Source organism: Pyxicephalus adspersus, chromosome 8 (genome assembly GCF_032062135.1).
Source record: "Pyxicephalus adspersus chromosome 8, UCB_Pads_2.0, whole genome shotgun sequence".
In the NCBI taxonomy this organism is placed as follows: domain Eukaryota; kingdom Metazoa; phylum Chordata; class Amphibia; order Anura; family Pyxicephalidae; genus Pyxicephalus; species Pyxicephalus adspersus.
In genome coordinates, this window is record NC_092865.1 from 65,885,195 (window position 1) to 65,905,210 (window position 20,016).

A 20,016-nucleotide genomic window follows, 5' to 3' on the forward strand; every position below is an offset into this window, starting at 1 on the left:
AGGAAAAAAGGAAAATGAAAAGCATGAAAGGAAAAGCAGAAAAGGAAAAATAAAGGGTAAGAAATAAAGGTGGCAGTAAAAAGTAAAAAAAAAAAAGAATAAAAAAATATGGGTTGAAAGAATGAATAAAGGAATGTAGTATGGGAAAAAAGGAAGAAAGGAAGGAACGTAGAGCAGGGAGAGAAGAGGTATGTTAAGGAAAGGAGGAACAAAATGTGGGGACTGAAGGTGCAGGAAGGAGACAGGAAGGAAGGTAGGAAGGGAACACAGGAAAGGACAAAAGGAAGGCAGGAAGGAAGAAATAAGAGATGGTAGGAAATTAAGATGGAAGATGAGAAAGTAAGCGATGAATGGGCACGGTGACAAAGAAAGAAAGGGAAAATTGGCTTGGAAGCAAAAAGAGAGGAGGGGAATTGGGAGGATGAAGTAACGAAAGATGGATAGACAGATAGATAGATAGATGGATGGAGGGATAGATAGAGCCGAATTTGATTTGAAACTGTAGAAGCAAATAAAAGTGCAATTTTTTATTATTATTACCATTACATTAAAACAGAGATTTTTTTAATTTTGGCCTATTCATATATTTCCCCCATGACTGCCAGAGACTGAGCAGAATTGCAATGCAATGAAAGAACATTAATTAGAATTCTTGTTCTCAACAAAATATATTTGTTGAAAAAAGACCTCCGCAAGCTGATCATTTTGAAATAGAATAAAAGGAAAACCCTGCATCTTAAATAGTATATTTTTAATAATGTGACATTTTAGCATATTACCAGCCAGACAACAAAACCTGTGCACAAAAGGTTGATGATTTTTTTCCTTTGCATTTGTTAAAATCACTGGAAGGTTTTCCAAGGAATGCAAAGAAAATGAATTATTATGTGTGTGAATCTTCATGTATGACCATGGAGTGTATCCATTATTCAGCTCAGGTCCTGTTCATTTACTGTGGAATAGCAGAGAGTAGCAGATGACATAGAGGGAGAGGTGTGTCTAAATGTTGATGTGGAGGTTGAGACTGTGCAGAATTGGGGCTGTGCTGTGCTGATGTGGTGCTGTGAACAGCTGAATTTCTACTCTGAGCAGCTGAAATGATCAAAAAATGAGCCTTGGCTGGACAGACACATCCATATCAGGTAGGAGTTCTTTTATATCCATTGAAAAAAAAGTTTGCATTTAAAGAAAAAAAATATGATTTCTATACAGCTGAGGCAGTAAAATCTGTTTTACCTTGCTTTATGCTGGCAAAAGGTATTTCCATATATATAGTGACAGTAGTAAGATTTATGAGATGAGACAGGTATGAATATTGTAGACACATTTACATGCTTTTCAGCTTGCATGACAATCTCATTTATTTCCCCCAGCTGGATATTGCATGTGAGGATTTAATTCAGCATGGATAGCTTGGAAAATTGAGAGTGTATGAGATTCAAATTGTGCATAGGTTATAGGTGCGCTGTTCTTCCTTCACAGGTGTTCAAATCCCGACTGAGACGGTGTCAATAGGGAATCTAGACTGACAGCATGAATTGTGACAATAAAAAAGTAATAGACACAATGTTTCAGGGAAAATATATATGTGGAATAATATTGTGTACATAAATGTATTTAAAACCTAACTTCACCACCAAAATATTACATACATTTTTTTTACCTTACTAAAAATCATGCATTCTAATTTAATTAAAAATAAGCCAATTTGTATTTATTTTTACAAAAAAATATTTAAAAAGCCAAAAAATGCAGACGATACAACTAAATTGTATTTAATTATTTGTGGTTGATGTAATTTTGTAGCACAGTTCTAGATACATAATAACATAGCAGCTAAATACATAAATGTTATGAAGATGTTAAAAATTGGGCATAACATAAATTTAGTTTTTGTTGAATTGTAAGCAAACTAAATTAATAAAAAAGGCTTTTCTATGTAATACAATTTAGTTCTTTTCTACAGGGTCAGTTTTATTAGAAGGAAGTAGAGTCCAATAATGAGACAAGATTCAAGTCTTTAATATTTTACAAGGGATGCATGTGCGGGCATTACCATCAGCAAGTTATGGATGTAAGTGATTAGGTCTGTGCACTAAGCTAGTTGTTCTCTGTCTGCTGTGATTGCTCTGTTTGTCTTGCTCATTTTAATTCAGTGAAACGAAGACTGGTTTGGCTAAGCTGTGTGCGTAGTACTGGAGGTATTGGGATGTATCTTCAATACACCAGGCATTTATATTTCACTTAAGCATTGAAAAATCCTGTAGACCTTTTAATGATTGCTAAATTCATTTAACAACAGCCTTGTTTCCTAAAATAAAGCTTTTACTGTAGGGGATTAATATTTGAATTTTAGCAAATGATCAGCTACAATTAATATATGCAAATGTATATGACAGCTTGCAGTAACGAGCTTGCCTTGCTGTTATTAATAAACTGCTTTTAAGATATTATAATATACTTATCTCCTTTAACTTCATGGACCATTAGTCTATGCTTGCTTTAAAAGAAACTGGGTCAGTTATTGCTTCTGACATGTATCCCTTTTTACAAAAAAAGCCCAAGGTCATCAATGCTTTGCTTCTCATCGTCAAGGACATGGAACGGTGGTCTTCTTTGTTTAGGAATGACACTAAGGCAAATCAGAATTTCGTGATAAAACTGCAAACTTTATTTAGAATGTTAAGTTTTTCCATTCTATGATTGAAGTATCTTGTAGGTTTGGTAAACCAATACCTATCGGGTCATTAAAACGATTTTTACATTGGTTCTTCAAAATGTCTGCCCACCAATTCTTTAGTGTCGGACACTTTGGATTGTGCTTTTTGACTTTTGCTTTCAAAGGTTGTGTTTTATGTTTCAATTGGTAGATTGTGTGTTACTATCATTTATATTTTGAGTCCTTGTACACCTGTAGCTCTGAAGATGTGTCCACCATATTGTCTTTATGCCCATTCATGTGTTATTCTATGTATGTTTCATACCAATACTATGGACATCTTCAAGGTTGCAAGGTTAGGGTTCTATTCTTTATACAAATCTACAGTAATAAATATATAAATACAAAAGAAAAAACACCTACAGAGACTTAATATTCATTACATTTATGAAAAGCAAAGGATTTTAAAAATCACAGCTAATGTTCTTTCCTTGCCCTGCAAAACATAATCAAATCTTAATTTTTGATAACCTCAGTAAAAAAGAAAAACAATGAATACAACAAATTTATTATAGCAACTACACAAAATGTCTGCAAGTGATTGAAGAATACTGCTATACATTTTGTTTCTGGTTTAACATTGCGTTCTTTTTGAAGTACATTTTTATTTTGTTGCATGTATCATTTATAACTGTTGATTGTTCGGATTTATAAAACTACTGGTATAATTGCTTGCACCTGTGCATGAAAATGTTTCTTTACCCCTTTGTGCAGCAGAGAAAATTGCAGTGTAGGAAAAACAGTTTTGAATAGGGAAAAGGAAAAGATTTGACAACAGTACTGTCATTTTTCAGGTACTGTGTATAAAATAAAAGGGAAGGGTTGACTGGTAGCTATATGTAGCACCCCCACTTTTTGTGCCCCATTGAATGGAATGTCTAAAAGGTAGGTTTTGGCTACCATGTTTTGGACCATTCTTGTATTTTTGTGCTTTGTGCTTTAAAATACCATATAAAATTAGGTTTGCACATTGAATGAATTGCGTTGGGATGAGTAAATCAGATACCTACTAGGTGGCTTGCTGTGTTATAATTATTGACTCACTGAGGTTATTGTACTAAAAAATGTGGGTTGTTCCTTAGTAAAGTGAATTATCACCTTGCAAGAGAATTTATTAAATTTGATGAAGCCTTAGTGTCTTTAACCATCCAATCATGTGCAAGCAAAATTCATATTTTTTTACATTTACACATAATTGTGTATTCTTTACAAAATTATTTTTCCCCACATTCACTAGGTGAACATTCCCTTACACTGTGATAATGTACTTTGCTTAATAAAACAGCCTAAACTTTATGAATGCATAATCCATGGTGAATTGGCATTTTAGAAATTCCAGAACTCAGGATCTATTGGTTCTTAATTTTCAGGAGTGATTAATGTTGGCATACATGTATTCCAATCCTATGAGTTAAGACAGCATTAGATTGGCCATAGGGGGAGGAAGAGAGAGAGAGTGAGAGAGAGGGGGGGAGGGGTGAGAGGGAGAGAGCGAGGGGGAGCGAGAGGGAGAGAGAGAGAGGGGGGAGAGAGAAAAAGAGAGAGCGAGAGAGAGGGGGGGAGCGAGAGGGAGAGAGCGAATGAGATAGAGAGAGAAAGAGAGAGGGGGGAGAGAGAGCAAGAGGGAGAGAGAGGGGGGAGAGAGAGAGAGAGAGAGGGAGAGAGCGACAGAGAGAGGGAGAGAGAGACAGAGAAAGCAAGAGAGAGAGCAAAAGGGAGAGAGAGAGAAAGAGAGAGAGAGAGGGAGAGAGGGAGAGAGCAGGAGAGAGAGGGAGAGAAAGAGAGAGAGGGGGAGAGAGAGAGCGAGATAGAGGGAGAGAGAGGAGAGAGAGAAAGAGAGGAGAGAGCGAGAGAGAGAGAGAGAGGAAGAGAGAGGGAGAGGGAGAGAGAGCGAGAGCACGCAAGAAAGAGAGAGAAAGAGTACAGATGACATCAGCTCAATTATACAACAATCCTGCTATGGAAGGATCACTAACAAGCATCAATGGTTCAATGAATTGGAAGTTGCAGTACAGTTTGTTAATTTCTCGTTTGCTGATTCAAATTAGTACATATGTAAGTGTCACCTGATGAATGGAGCTCACCAAGTGTGTCCATTGGATGTATGGACAAAGAAGAATAGGAGCTTTGTCGATTTAAAATATGCTTTAAAAAAAAAGCAATGTAACCCTTTGCATATGGATAACCAATGAATGAGGACCATGGGTAGCAAGATATTTCACCTACATGCATTGAATTGCTGCACCTACACCTACCTACTAAAACTACTACAATGTTTCTCCCTAATTTGGCTAACAAAGAGATGAAAAATGTGCATAGTGAGATTTTTAACATATTTGAAAAATTCTCTTTGCTGCAATCAACATGTCCGGTGCTTGAAATAGTAATGATTATTTGTGATAAGAACTCCTGAGACCCCCTATGAAGCACGGATGTCACAAGTATTGACCAAGCTGCTATCATCCACAGATGCTGGCACGTCTTTTTATATCAGATGCTCTTTTGGAAGTGATTGAATTGAACAAACGACAACAGATTAGAATGAATTTGATCAACGTGGAGAAAGTTGATGGGTTAAGAAAGCCATGAATGTTAACACACTTGAAATGAACATTTGAATGCCTTAAGAGATAAAAGGTAGCTTTGCAATAGTCAACTATTGACTACAAAAATTCTGGGTTATTTCTGCCTCTTTGTATCTTCTAACCTTTAATATTGATTTTCAGTAATTCTTGTAAAATCGGAATTTAAAAAAAAATAATATGATCTTAGCCATGGGATGGGATACTATTGTTATCTTTTAACTATATAACCTGCCTACATGGTGTAAAATTCATGCATATGAGAAAAGTGAACTTAGAAAGACAAATAAAAGTTAATACCATGTTTTTAAAAATTTGCTATATGTAATTGAGTCATATTCCGGGGTACATTATGGGCAAGGCTTTATACTGTAATTGCAGGGTACTCTGTACATCAGCCTGCTGGTGCTTACTGGCTTTGGTTCTTGTATTACAAGACTGGCTAATTAAAATTCTTTTGTTAAGAAACTCTGTTCTTATATATAGAAGTATTTTACCTGCACATTTAGTCTTTTCTCAAGAAAAGGAGGTTTATGTGCTAAGTATGGGGATTATGTTAGGATATGGTATGATAGGGGTTATGTTGATAGTTAAAGCGGACCCATCACTAAAGATTTTACTTTACATAAAAGGGTAAAGTACACTGAAGCTAATGATTACCTTCTTTTTTGGGAAAGGGTTAAAACCCCTTTTTGTTTTTAAATAAAACGAAGCCTTTCATGGTTTCATGGTTCATGGTTATAAAGACAGAACGGGAGCACGCGCGTCACACATCCTAGGAGGCTTCTGGCCGACCTTGGGCATGCGCAGAAGGAGATTTTTCCTCAGTGGGGGAAAAAAATGCTGATTGCATGCACGGTGGGATCAGAATTCTTTTTGTATGTCACCCAATCTCGTACCTGCACAGTGCAAAAATTGGGTGAAATAGGCAGATGCTGGACGAAAGAAGATGGCGGCACTCCCTCCGCACCAGGACGGATAACAGGATGGCGTAGGGCTCAATCTAGAAAAACACCAGAGTGATTTAGGTGAAGTAAGAGTGATTTTTTTTTCTTTCCTAGTTTAGTTCCACTTTTAGAGCTGGTGTTGAATTTCTTGGCGTAGAGTTATTGGTTCAAATGAAAATAGAACAAAAAATCACCAGCACTCCAAAGTACAGAATTCTTGCTTTATTGTGAAAGCACTTTCACAAAATATTGAAAAGCCAACATAATGGTAATGCTGGTGATAGGTAAAAAGAGTTTAGGGTCAGGGTTGGGTTCATGGGTACGGTAAAGTCAGAGGTTATAGGGTACATTTATTGGGTTTAGCGTTATGGAAATATTGCTTCCAGTGTAAATCCTATGTGCTGTACTCACCTATGCCAATAGAGCAATAAAAATACTATAAATTATTGGTGTCTTATGCTCCAAATGCTGAAACCTATATATGCTTACAAACTTGCATATATATTCTCAATATCAAAAGTTAACAGTTAAAAAGTTAACAAAAAGTGGTTATCAATATTTCACATTTTGCAAGGGTATCTCAAGGTATGTGTTATCTTTGCAGCCAGAGTCTGTGATGTGCATGTGACATGTATCAGAGTGCTTTAGAGACAATAGGATCATTGAATTGCACTGTAATACGTGGCTTTCTTATTACTGCAATATGTTATCTCCTTCTACACAGCATGCATCTATTTATTGATGGATTCACTGCAGTAATTGTAATTGATCTTTGTGACTGACAGCATGGTGTGAAAGTGTATGACAAATGGAAAAGCAGGACTCTTGCCTTATTTAAACACTTTCTAGTCATATAGCCTCACTGGACATTTGTGGCTGCAGGAATTTAGTATATTCCAAATGCTCGGAGTCTGCATCTATGAAGAAAAAACATATGACGAGGCAGCAGGGAAAGCAGATGAAGTATAATAAGCCTGGAAAACTCGACTGTCCTTGAATTGTGTAAAAATCATATAAAAGATATATTATTGGGTTTCCTGACTTAGATACAGTGTCAATGCTTTCTATAATGAATTTACATTTTAGAGAATAACTACCTGTAGATGTTCTATAGGTATTTACTGTCTGACACATATTGGATAGCAGGTGATTAGTTTTGATTAGAAGTTCTCTCATCTCTAGCTCGATGTTGTCCTTTTTTTCTAAATATCTAGTCACCTAAATCCAACGTCTAGGTCTCTTCACATCCCAGGGACTGACAGCATGGTACCCCCATGGCACCCATATTCACCAATCCCTCTCTGTCTTCTTCGTTGATGTCCTCTTTTGGTCCATTCAGATAAGGACCCCACTGAAGACAGCCAAAAGTAGGGGTCTGCATTGTCTGCAACTTGTCTAATTCCAGACTTTGTATGCCTTCTGAGTTTAACAGATCTGTTCTTTTTAGTTTGACAGTTGCTCCAGTGGGGGAAAACCTTAAATTCAGGCCTTCCTGTAGTGTGCTAGTCCACTCCACCTTGTCTTGCTGGTGATCTGAAAATCTCATCTAGCTACCTCTTAATATTAAAATCAAAGAAAAAGGTGGGGAATGCACATAAAAAAAATATTAGACCTGTAGTGTATTTGACCACATGTGGGCCCTTTGTAATCTGACTGAAGTTAGTTGCTGAGAACCTAAAGCTAAATTAAAAAAGTCCAACCCGGCAGGTTTTTTTACTGGCTGTAACTCCTTCTACAAATGTTGATGCAACGTCATCCTCCAAATGGCCAATGAACCAAGAAGTCCTTTTTTAGTTTAGCATAGCATAGCATAGTTTAGCATAGCTGAATATTTCATGGATGGAAAAAAAAGTTCACTAAAGTCACCTGTATTTGTTACTTGATTTGCTATAGTCAAAGTATATCCAAGTAACCAAAGGATAATGTTCCCAGTTTCCCAGGGACAGTGACGGTATTCATTATATTACAATATTTTACATTATAAGACAATCTATCCAAAGAAATAAGGAGGCTGTCCATGCTGCCACTGTCTTGAACTTTCCAGATGCCTTCTTCATAATTGTCTCAGTTAATGATCTCCCATAAAAAATGCATTACCTTAAAACAGTACCTAAATCAGTGTACCAATAAGCATTTTGTGACCCTTAATAGTTCTCAGTGTGGTAAACAGGTTTATGAACAGATGCATAAAAAATAGAATTTCCAGTTTTGTCTAGAGCTTTATTAAAAGAAATATGCAGATCAGGATAAAAAAATGAAGTTATATCTGATAATAAAATAACCAGATACATGGCGTATGAAGGAAGTCAGTATTGGCAGCCATGTGTAATATGCTGGCTCTTTTTTAACTAGAAGTTAAATAGAAATTGGCAAGAGTATATATTCCTCTCTTGGCAGCTTTTCCTTAGGAATCAATATCAAGATGCATGCTGTGTGATAATGTTATTCTTGACTCTTGACAAATGAATCTAGTCTACATCTGTCTACACCTGTATACAGTGACTTCCGAAAGCATTCAGACCACCTTCAATTTTTTCAGTTTTGTTATGTAGCCTGATACTACAATCATTAAATGTTTTTTCTCATTAATATATACTCAGTACCCCATATTTATGAAGTGAAAACAGAATAGACAATTTTGTAAATGTAATAAAAAGAAAAAACTGAAATATCACATTTCCATAAATATTCAGACTAGTTACTTAGTTGAAGCACCTTTGGCAGCAATTACAGGCTCAAGTCTATTGGGTATGATGCAACAAGTTCTGCACACCTGGATTGGGGGATTTTTAACATTTTTCTTTTCAAATACTTTCAAGCTCAGTCAGGTTGGATGAGGACTGTCAGTGGACAGCCATTTTCAGGTTCCTTCAGAGATGTTTGATATGTTTCAAGTCAAGGTTCTGGCTGGGGCATTCTAGGACATGCACAGAGTTGTTCCTAAGCTCATCCTGTGTTGTCCTCACTCTGTTCTTTGGGTCACTGTTAACCTGAAATGTGAATCTCTGACCCAGTCAGAAAACAGGGGCACTGTTGAACAGGTTTTATTATTGTGGATATCTCTGTATTTTGCTCCATTCAGATGTCCCTCAACTCAACCAATTTCCCAGTCGCTGTTCCTGAAAAACATCCACATAGCATGACTCTGCCACCAACATGCTTCACTGTTGGGATGGCATCGGACAGGTGATGAGAAATGCCTAGTTTCTTCCAGAAAAAACAATTGAAATTGAGACCTAACAGTTTATTCAGTCTGGGAGTCTTTCAGGTGCTTTTTTGCAAACTGAAAGTGGGCTTCATGTATTTTGCAATGAGGCCTAGATTGATGGAGGGCCAAGGTTATGGTTGTGTTTCTGGAACTTAGCTCCATCTCGACACAGGATCTCCAGAACACAGAGTTCTTGTTCACCTCTCTCACTAAGGCCATTCTCCCTGGATTGCTTAGTTTGGCCAGGCAACCTGGTTATGACAAATTATGAGAAGGCTCTTGGGTACTTCATTGCAGCAGCATTTCATTTGTAGCCTTCCCTAGTTCTGTGCTTTGCAACAATCATGTCTCTGAGCTCTGCAGGCATATCCTTGGACCTCATGGCTTGATGTTTGCTCTGATATGCATTGTCAGCTCTGAGAACTTCCATACAGAGGTGTGTGCCTTTCCAAATCATGTCCAATCAAGGTATAGAAACATCTCAGCAGTGATCAAGAGAAATGGTAGACACCTGAGATAAATTTCAAGTGCTATTGCAAAAGGTTTGTGTGACATTTTAGATTAATATGGTATATTTTAGCTTTTTTCTTTTTAATAAATCTGCTAATTAGCCTAAGATTCTGCTTTCACTTTGTTAATATGGGGTGGCGAGTGTAAATTAATGGAAAAATAAATTTAAACAATTGTAGCATCAGGATGCAGCATAAGTAAATTGAAACAAGTGAAGTGAAAAAATTATTTTGTGCCACAAGAAAATATCTAATATGGAAGAGCAAGGGACTCCCTACATATGACACTGCTGGACTAACCACCACAGCTGACACATGGGCCCTTCTCCAAGGCTGGAGAAGATACACTTTCAACAGTGAAGCAGGGTGATCTAGCAAACCTGGAATGGATCTGGTCTAGGATTTAAAACATCGCACATGGTCTAGGATTAAAAAAAAAAAGGATTTAAAACATCACAAATAACTTTGAATTATTCCATGCCAGGTTTATTGGATCACCCAGCTTCACTGATGAAAGTGTATCCTTTCCAGCCTGTGAGAGCTTTAATAAATCAGGGCCATGGTGAGAACTCATAGCCCTTGTGTAAGCAACAACTTGAATGACTGGTAGCCTATACAGCAGGGGTTCCAAAACTTTTTTGGCTTGCAAGCTACTTTTAAAATGCCCAAGTCAAAATGATCTACCAACAATAAAAACTTGGAATTAATAACTCCTGTGCGCAGTGGAGTTTATTTTGAAAGGCAGGGCCCTGCGATCTACTCGTGTTGCCTTTGCTATCTACCGGTAGATTGCGATCCACGGCTGCTATACAGGGGGGCTTCACCTTTTCTTAATACAAAGGAGAGAAGGTTCAAATTAACGTGTTGTTTTTCACTCAATAACTAAAGAAGATGCTCAGTTTAAAGTCATTGACGCAACATCACTTATAAATTTGCACCATTGTGCCACTTTACAAAACTAAGTACAATTATAAATAGCAGAAGCATTTTCAGAACCCAAATGGAGTCCACATGCATGTAAACCACACATTTAGAGATCCAACATTACCACCCCAGGCTTGTTTCATGCAGGACAAAAATTCTGCGTGACATTTTCAGGATAAGAAGATGCACCCTTTAGCCTGTCTATGGTTTAAGCTGGGAAAGTTTGCAACTGCACAAAGGTGTTAAGCTGCGTACACACTTGCAATTTTTGTCGTTGGAAAGGATCTTTCACGATCCTTTCCAACGACAAGGGTGTGCACGATGCATGAACGCTGCTGTACATACAGCACCGTTCAGGCTCTATGGAGAGGGGAGGGGGGGAGCGACGGAGCGGCACCCTGCTGCGCGCTCTCCCCTTCCCTTTCATTAGGATCGGCTGTCGTCCATCGTCCGTGGATCCGGCAGGTCGGTCGTCCGGAAGATGGACGACACCGACTGTACACACGGCAGATTTTCACCCGATAATTGGCCGATGCCGATTATCGGGCGATAAAAATCTGACGTGTGTACGTAGCTTTACTCTTTGAAAGCTTGCAATTTATGGCCAGTAGGGCTATGAAGTCAAACAAGCCATGTACATTATTTACTTTTTTACTAGTATACCGATAGGAACAATGGAAGCATGAATATTTAACATTTATTTTCTAGCAGATTATTTATAGATGTCCCAGTGTATACATTCACCACTGGTAAAATTAAACAGTGGAAAAAGAAAGGGGTGACCCATGCACTATATTATGCTATAATATAGTATAATATTATTATACTATGTCTCATTGATCACAATGCTTTATACCCGTCTTTTGACCAATTTTATAATTGTGAAAAAATAAATCAAGTTTTTTTATTTGCCTCCTTGCTACCCCCCAAAACACACACACACACACTTTCTTTAGGCGCTGTTTTTGTTAGTGATGCTCCACTTACCCTAGGTTGGATGATTGTACCATCTAATCATACATCATACTTGGCAATGACAATACACCTTTTGACCAAACTTTGGCAATAAAGTTAAAGCGATTTTTAGTGGGATATATTTTCCATTTTACAATAAACACATATTCTGCAAATATGTATGGTGGGTAGAAGCAGAAAAAAAACAAAACAAGCAATAAATAAGCAAAGTGAGAGTGTTTTAGATGTCTACTATGCTAAGACATAGCATCTTTTATGTTGAAAATGGAAAAAATAGTTTTAGAGTCCTTCCTCTAAGAACCTGGTTTTCTAGTTGTCTCTGGCTGCAATTTGATTAGAAAGTCACAGTAAATTCAAAGCCTCAATTCTAAAAATGTTTACTAATAAAAATATTTTATGTTCTATTGAATTCGCACAATAATACCATATCAATATTCTGTGGATGTTGACATTGAGTTTAGACTTTTTTTTACATTCAACATCCACTTTATTAGGTGCATCTTAGTAGTAATGGATTGCACCCTTTTCTATCTATAAAACTTTCATGATCCTTTGTGGCATAAATTCTGCAAGGTGTAGAAAACAGGGATTTTGGTCCATATGTACATGATAACACTATACTGTTGCTGCAGATTTGTCTGCTGAACATCCATGATAAGAATATCCCATTCCACCATATCCAAAAGCTGCTCTATTTGATTTAGATCTGGTGACCTTTGAGAACATTTGAGGGAACTCTAATATCTCAACCAAGAAATGTTCAGGATCTGAGCTCTGTGACATGGTGCATTATCCTGCAGTCATAAAGGGATGGATATGGTCAACTCCAATACTATGGTAGCCAGCCCGTCTTGCACCAACATTGCCAGATTCAAAGTCACATAAATCACAATTCTGTTCCCCATTTTCATCCTTAATATGAACATCAGAAGGTCATTTTGGCAATGTCCACAAATGCACTGAGATATTGTCATGTGATTGTGGAGATATTTGCATTAACAGTTCAGGAAACTGGTGCTTCCATGTACAGAAGCACATAAAACAGGAAGTGTTGGATTGGTTTAGAGATACTAAGCAGACTTTTGTTCTGCCTGGAGTTACTGATTTTGCACTCATTTTCATCTTCTTTGCAAGTATATTTTAAAAGTTTGATTTTCTGGGATGCTCTAGAAAGAAAATGACATAACTTTTTTGTAGATCAGCCAGTCACCTGTGCATTTTATTGGCCAGCAATATGATGACATAAAATGATGTATTTAAAGCAACAAGTTGCAGAAAAGGCTAGGGATTCGATAAGCTAAAAATCAAATTAAAATCTCCAAGAAACCTGATGAATCTATATACAGTTTAGATTAAGGTAAATAAGTGGACTTCAATCCAGCTGTAATATTTCCTGAAAAACAGTTGTCTGCTGGGTGATGGTACTTGGTTCAGATAATTGTTCTTGAAGACTATAAAGACTTGGACATGTAACAGTAAGAATTTTAGGAAAACATAGGTTCTAAGGTAAATCATTTTCAACAGCTGCCAGTGGTAGATATCTGAACAAAGCCTCATTGGATATGCTCAGATGATTAAATGAAAAAAAAAAAAATCAATATCCAATAAATAAGAGAGAAAAGCACATTACCTATCCATTAAAACTAAGGGTGAAAATGTCGAAGGTTGCTTTTGTAGCCATATAGTATTGCCTCTTTAGTAAATCAATCCTATCACATTCCACATTTAGCCTCCACTGATTTTCTGTACAGCTGTAGATAAATTCCTCCTCACTCCATTTATCCGATGACCTTTGCTGTTCTGAATGCCAAACCTGCTACTGTATGAGTTCCCAGGTTCAGCTATGCGCTAGTTATGAAACACATGCACATTGGCTGAAAAAAACAAAACATTTGTCTATTCCTATTGGTAAATACAGATGTAATGGAATGTGGCACAAAGTAACAGTTTTACAAGCAAATCTGTACTGAGAGAATATGGAGACATTCATTACTGTTCTTCTAATTATGATAAATGCCTGTCTGCCATGCTGATCCAATAGCTTTATAATATTTTAAAGCACCAACCAGTATGCCGATCAGGTCTGACTCCTGATTTTGTCTTCTACCAGTTCAAAGACTTAGAAAATACTGAAGCAAGAGAAAGTGTTCAATGATAGCTACAGAGTTGGAGTTTAATTTGATTGGTAATATAATTTAAACCACATTCTCAGAGCCTAAGTTGTCTGGAACCTACCCCACATTCTCTATTTCACCAATTTTGTCAACCGTTAGCATGTTCTTAGTCAACACATGAACTGTACTCCTTGTACTGCTTCTTTATTTCACATGCTTTGGTGTAGGCTAAAGCTAGATGTGATGCTACTTAATGATGTACCTAATTTTAGTGATGTACTTAATTTCTTGCCACTAAATGTCCTAAAGAAGAGGGATTCGGGAGTCCCTGAAATTAGCTGCTGATTTTTTTAATGTTTTACATGGCAAGTAAAAACAACAACTAGACTTTCTTAAGTGAGTATGGTGCTCTATTGCTGCCAATCATTTTCAGTTTGCACTACAAAAACCTAAGTAGTTGGGCCGAAAGAGAAATGCCAATCTTTCCTAAGAAAAACATTGACTATTCGGGTCCTGGTAATGCTAGGGTTTCTTCTTCTAGTAGGTGATACAGGATGATGCAGAGTCTAAGCAAATCCTGGTCTTTGCCAGAGATGAGCCATTAACCTTAGTGGTAACTGGGCTACTTTGCTTCTGGGTCATCACCAGGTCGCGGCCCTCAGACTTTCCCCACCAGGGATGAGGAGGGTCAGATGTCTTTGGTAAGGGCAGCAAACAAGTACAGTACAAGATCAGTACTGTAGGTATCAGTATAAGGAGTAAAGGCAGGCAGGTTAAGGTTTGGGCTGGCAGGTGGCAAGATTCCAGGTCAAGACGGCCCAAGATCAGGGCAGGGTCAGGACAGGTGGAAAACAGGCAACATAGATGGGGTCAAGCTAAAGTCAATGTCCAAGGCATCTATCAAAGCAAAAAAACTGGAGAAAGTAGCAGTTAGCATGCCAAGGAACCAGCAATCTGCACCTAGAAATGGAAAGACTAGCCCTCGTAGGTGCACATTTAGGATACGTGTGTGCACGTGTGGGGGCGTACATTTACACAGAAACTCTGTAAAACTGTCTGAATTTGTTCAGTGTATATATTGGAAGTCGTTTTTTTACCTTTTAATCTCTCCTTCTGAAGTTAGAGAAATATGTGTAAGAAATTAGTTCATGATAATTTTATAATACCACAAATCTATCAGAGGTGCTGAGTTACAAGGTTTTGACTTAAACTGACTTTTTGGAGTTTTTAGAAGTTCACTGGAATATGGAAATTTCGTAATCTGTAGAGTATCAACTTGACTGAAATATTTCATTGTTGAAGTGTCAGTACTATTGCCAATTGTCAGTCAGAATATTTAGTGTGATGTGTATTTAAAGCTGAGGTGGATTTTCTTTGCATCAAAAGATTCTTCAGTTCTAAATCTTCTTTAATATCAGATTTTAGTTATTTTATAAGCACTGCTAGGGCTTTTACTTCTGTGTATATAATTCTGTAAATTCTATCTGACACAGCACGTGTCCTATGAGGCATCGACAACAGGAACGTGACATTAAACTTTCTTAAGGTGACTCCGATATGAAAATGCAGGCATTCTCAACTTTTTAACATGAGGAAACCCTTAAAATAACTTTCAGTTCGTAGAAAAACCCTGACAATAATATTATGATCCACAACTTTGAGTAAACTAGCTTGTTAGTCAGTGAGAAGAATGGCTCTTACTTTGTTGGCCAATTAGAACAATGTCACATTTATAGATAGCCAAAATTGATCATTGGTGTCAGTGGTAATTGACCAGAGAGGAACAAATTGCCCATTGCTCAAGGATCCCCTAACCCTAAGGTTCCAATGAGCCCTGGTTGAGAAACATTGCCAAAATATAACACAACATAAACAGTCATATCATCATCCCCTAGAGGTTGCTAAGGGTTCTCCAAATAGTTCTGGGGCCAACACCACTTAGTAGAGTCAGTTGTGTGACTCCAACCATGTGTCAATAAAGGTTTTATCCTAATCACCACTGTAGGGCTTTCTTTACACTGGCCACCAATTTAAGAGGATTTTCTCCCAATCCTAAAAAATAAATTTAGATAAGAAGTTCCTCAAAACCTATAAAATATTTAAAGGGTTCCTCAGGGGTAAAAAGGTTGAGAAAGGCTGTTCTATATATTGCAAACAAACAATAAAACAAGATGGGTTTAAAAGTAATTTTTGAATTTGAATATATTGACTGTGCTGTAAGTTTTAATATAAATCTCTGCCTTTAATGAAAGCCAATAACTGGTACAAGAAAAGACAAGAAGTTATTTCCACTCATACCTCAGCCCCACAAATATACACAGATGTAACAAATTACAATAATATGTCAGAGGTAATTCACATTCTTACACATCAGTGTATGAGTTGACAGCTTAGGGGGTTAGATTGTGGGCAGAGGGCAGAAACTATTGACAGTCCCATCTGTCTGGTTTCCTAACTATACCTGTCCTGCTGCAAATGAAATAAACTAAAAACTCAACGCAATGGGCCTGATTTATTGGAGTTCTTCAAGACTGGACAAGATAAGTTATCAAAGGAGCACCTAGATGATCCAGCAAACCTGGAATGTATCTGGTGCAGTACTGAAAACATTAGCTAATAGCTAATGATTTTAAAGAATTCCATTGCCAGGTTGCTGGATCATCCAGGCTCTCTCATGATTGTCTATCTTCTCTAGGCTTGGAGAGATTTAATAAATCAGGCCCAATGTCATGTGACCTTTTTGTGGGCTTCCACCTATTGGTTCTATTAATGCTTCTGAAATGCTACTGGGCCTGGTGGAGGAAAAGTGGTGATTGACAGCTCCATGGAAGCCTTTCTCTATCTAGCCTTTCTCTAGCCTTTATCTATCTAGCTATTTATGTCATTGCCCTTCATTAATAATACCTTCTATATCTTATCAGTTTGAGTAAAATGTTTCACATTTTTATTAGGAGAAAAGGAAAAAAATCAACATCTATGATATGGTTCCCTTACAATCTGATTGATGATTTGTAGGGAAACAGAATGATTAGTCTTTGTCAGCTTGTTTTGCAAGATCATTTGTCGTGTTGTGTATGAAAGATGACACGAGGAAGTGACAACTGTATTCAGCACAAAGACTACATTTGGAACTATGAATTACATGTATAACAAAAAGCGCCTTCTTTCCAGCTCTGAGCTGTTTGATGGAATACATATGTATAAAAATTCTGCCAGTAAGCAGTACACCTAGAACAATAACATATTCAGCCAGAATAAGAATTGATTAAAAGACAATGACATTTTTTTACCATACATTTACGTTGAATAATAAACAGGACAACACTTTACTTTTTAGATTTCATATGTGAATGAGATTTACCAATATTCTATATATCAGTTAGCATTTAAAACACCTTGTTTCTCATTGGAATTGTTGGTTAAAATGGCATATATGGATCAGATTGTCAATAATAATACCAGCATATATCATATCATATCTGAGTCATCCGTGTCAGATAAGGTTTTGACCCTGACAGTTTGTAATTTAGGTTAGTTCATTTTCCTCTTCCTTCAGTATAGAGACACCAGTATTTATTCATCAGTTAACTCATCGCAGCATTGTCACCCTGTGGACATCTAGTTTTAGGTAGAATTAATGTAAGCCACCAAATATATTAAATTCCATTCCAGATAAAAAACCTTTATAACCATTACAGGATTGTTTTTCTTTTGGAGTGGAACTAAAGCTCGCATATACTCACCTGTTACCATTTTGTTGGAGGGCTTTACCATCCTCTTCCTTCTTTCCTTCCTAGTTCGGATCTACAGACATCTTCATTGGGCCAGAATGACGTCATCCCCCCACAGGATTTCGGGAGTTCATTCAGTCCCAGCAACCACAGGGGAAGCTGGGATTGTAGGTTCTCCTGGGAAACAGCGCTTTTGGCCCAGACTTAGGCCTGCCTAAGAAACAAGGCTAGTTTTAGAATAGGGTAAACTGAGCATTGCCCATGACCCCCACCATCTCCAGCAATCGAATCAAAAGAATAGTACTGGTGACTGCAGGTAGAACAGTGTGCATTTGGGACTCCCACATAAAACTTCCCCAGGTCCCCATTTTGTCTAAAACCATCCTTGCTTACTAACTTGATTTGCTTTCTGTTAATGACTTATAGAGTTTGATTTTAATTATTGGTCTTTCCAGTTTTTTTAAAGAATTCTTAGTGTAGCCAAATTTTGAATAGTTATGTTATTAAACATTAGTAGTTGTGAATTAGAATTCTTTACTAAATCATATATAAAATGAAAGTCAGTCATTAAACCATATATCCTGTATATAGGCAAAGTAGTCAGTTAGTGAGAAGAAATAGATTTTTTTATTACTTCTATATGCATTTTTTATTGTCTTTGATTCATTCATTTAATATTTAACCATAAAAAGAGTAATATGTCTCTATCACTAATTTAGAGTTTATTCATTGATTCATTTTTGAGTACCATAGACATTAAAAGTAATAATGGACATTATTTTTAAAATTTTAAAAGGTATGCCTAGGAGTGAATACACTAAAATACCACATCTGTGCCTAATTTACTTTCCCTTTATTACTGAATACCATTGATATATATATATATATATATATATATATATATATATATATATATATGACAGCTGTTTGATTGAACTGCCAAAGTAGCAAGTAACAAAAAAAAATAATCGTATAAAGCAATAATAATGTACGTAGAATAATAGACTGCATCTGGGTTTGAAATTATGTTTATAAAATATAACACAAGACAAAAGGAAAATAGTACAATGCAATAGTACAAGAGTAGGAGTAAGAATGGGTTAAATTATGCATCATTGATTTATTTACAATCCACAGAAACAGAACCAACCTTAAAAGTAAATGGTTTATATTTCTTTCATGTAAAATGTGTTTATTAATTCGTTATTTAATTGAGATATACATGATTTGGATGATATTGACCTGGGTGGCCAGGAAAACAGAGGGCTTTATCACCGTCCCCTTCAAGATACATTGACAATGTTGAAAGGTTTGAGGCTTGGTCTGGTATAGAAAGAACATTCGCCGCCCTCTCCTTACCTAGCCGTCCCTAGCTGGGTCTGGGTGTAATTTAGGAAGAATCCCAAACTATTTTGGCAAACAACAAAAACAATTTACTATAGATGACACAGTAGCCTAAATTGACAGCTGACCTCAAATCAACCAGAATAATTGGAAATACACTACAGTTTCCCAACTGACCAATGGCTACTGGTAACCCTTTTTATAGCAAATAATACGACACATAACAGAGCCAGATAAACAACCCACCTTCATTTTACCATAAATTCAGTTTTACACCGACTACTGAACGTGAGCAAAATACAGGTCGAACTCCGTAATCTTAAACTTCAACCTCAATTATAGACTGATAGTAAATAGTAATGAATCATAGACAATTTTGCTGCTTTCTGCCGATTCTAGCAGAAAGATGCAAACAGCCGTGACAATTAAAAACCCGAAACTCATGGATTATTTAATATTATTTTATCAGATTCATCCGATCACTTACATACTTGGCATTGCTTTGTCTAACCAATGAACATGTACATGAAAAAGGCTTTATTGGGAGATGGATTTTCTTTTAATATTAGCATATGTTTTAAAGATTAGCTGTTTAGTTTTAGACTCAACAATTTTTTTCTTTTCAGTAATAACATACCCAATTTGTATAATGTGCAGGGGTTCATCAGCTACAGAACTTAACGTAAGACTGAACTCATAATGATAATATATAGACTATTGTCTCCCATTTCATGTTAAATTTATGTTTTAATAAGAATCTAACTGTGCAAGACAAGGAAATGAATAATCTGCAAGCAGATTGATAAATATCATCTGCTTTTAAAGTCTGATTATCATAACTCTTTAAACAGAGCGTGCATTTGTAATGATGCGATTTAAAAAATGCTTTTTTTTTTCTGTACCTTCTATGTTATCAATTGTTCATTATTTTCATCAATATATGTGTATATATATATATATATA

At 36.6% G+C, this 20,016-nt stretch overlaps 1 protein-coding gene across 2 annotated transcripts in view; it reads left to right on the forward strand.

Moving 5' to 3' along the window:
- The first annotated feature begins 1,000 nt into the window (after positions 1-1,000).
- The window catches only part of SLC6A1 (solute carrier family 6 member 1), an 84,088-nt gene continuing 65,072 nt past the window's right edge, over positions 1,001-20,016 (forward strand). Inside the window, exons 1-2 of one of the 2 annotated variants that reach the window (XM_072420987.1) lie at positions 1,033-1,142; positions 1,967-2,074. The gene's annotated coding sequence lies outside the window, so the exon portion shown is untranslated. Of the gene's footprint in view, positions 1,143-1,966; positions 2,075-20,016 lie in introns of both variants that reach the window. The other variant, XM_072420986.1, reaches the window with a different exon arrangement.